Source organism: Chrysochloris asiatica, unplaced genomic scaffold (genome assembly GCF_000296735.1).
Source record: "Chrysochloris asiatica unplaced genomic scaffold, ChrAsi1.0 scaffold00029, whole genome shotgun sequence".
Lineage (NCBI taxonomy): Eukaryota > Metazoa > Chordata > Mammalia > Afrosoricida > Chrysochloridae > Chrysochloris > Chrysochloris asiatica.
In genome coordinates, this window is record NW_006408547.1 from 22,399,634 (window position 1) to 22,400,980 (window position 1,347).

A 1,347-nucleotide genomic window follows, 5' to 3' on the forward strand; every position below is an offset into this window, starting at 1 on the left:
TGGCAGTGGTAGTGAGGTTGTCCCAGGATTGAGCACAGTTTCATTCTTCTGTGCATAGGGTCGTTGTGGGTAGGTACCGACTCGATAGCACCTAACAACAAACAACACAATATTCTTATGACTGTACCATAATTTATTCTGGCAATTAATTAGAGGTACATTGTACAAGTTCTTATACCTCTATTTTGTTTTCAAAATCTTCAGTATTAAATATAAGGAGCACAGAAGTCATTCTAAAGATAACCTTGAATCTGAACCATGAGCTGAAGTTCATTTGTAAAGGCATGGATTTGGAGTAGATTATTACTCTAAGTCTTTATCAACAATGTTTCCTTGAAGATGATGTTGTCTACCAGTCACTCCATCGCATTAGATGTTAGAAAGGTTTGGAAACAGCGCTATCCCAATGTGTCGTTATTCTTCCACATGGCCCTTTACACACTCGACCAGGTAATATGGTGACGTAGAAAGGGGACAAGGTATGGAACTCAAAAATGGAGGTTTTAAATCCTGACTCCAAGCATCTGTGTGATCATTACAAAAGTATGAAACCTCTCAAATTGTGTCAGGAGAATGAACGGTATGGGAGACTGGAAAGAGAAACATATTTAACAAAATGTAATACAAACTAAATTCTCATTTACACTTCTTTTGATGTTTGATTATATTCATACACTTAAAGAGCAGATAAGCAATTTCTCCACTAAATACCCCTAGAGCATATTATGTTCCTGCTTAAGGAAAGGAGATATAGACACAGAGAAGTTGACTTTTTAATCTGCAGTCACAGACCCATAATCAGTGAGACAATGAAACCGATGTCTCTTCTAGGCTTTGTTGTTGTTATGTGCCGTTGAGTCAGTTCTGACCCATAGCCAACCTGTATAGGGTTTTCTAGGAGCAGCTGGTGAGCTTGAACCAGGGACCTTGCAGTTCAAATGGCTTTGCAGTCTGACGCATTAGCCCAGAGCCACACCAGGACTCCTATTAGTACCTAATATTAAGGATGAACTGTGGCAACAGAACTTAACAACAATAGTAAGGACTTATGGTGTGGCACTGTATGATCATCCCTGGACTGCGAACCCCAAAGTTGGCGGTTCATACCCACCAGCTGTTCCTCGGAAAACCTATACAGCGTGCTATGACACTCAGCGCCACTTCCTAACAACAGGGTAGCGATTCAATTCCACTGATCTGCATAGGATAGCACGAGGCCGGTTCCAGAGGATTGTTCTTAAGTGTCTCGAGTTGGTTCTGACCCCATAGCAACCCTGCATGGGATTTCCAAGGAGCGGCTGGTGAGCTTGAACCGCAGAAGTTGTGGTTCAAACCGACCTTGCAGGC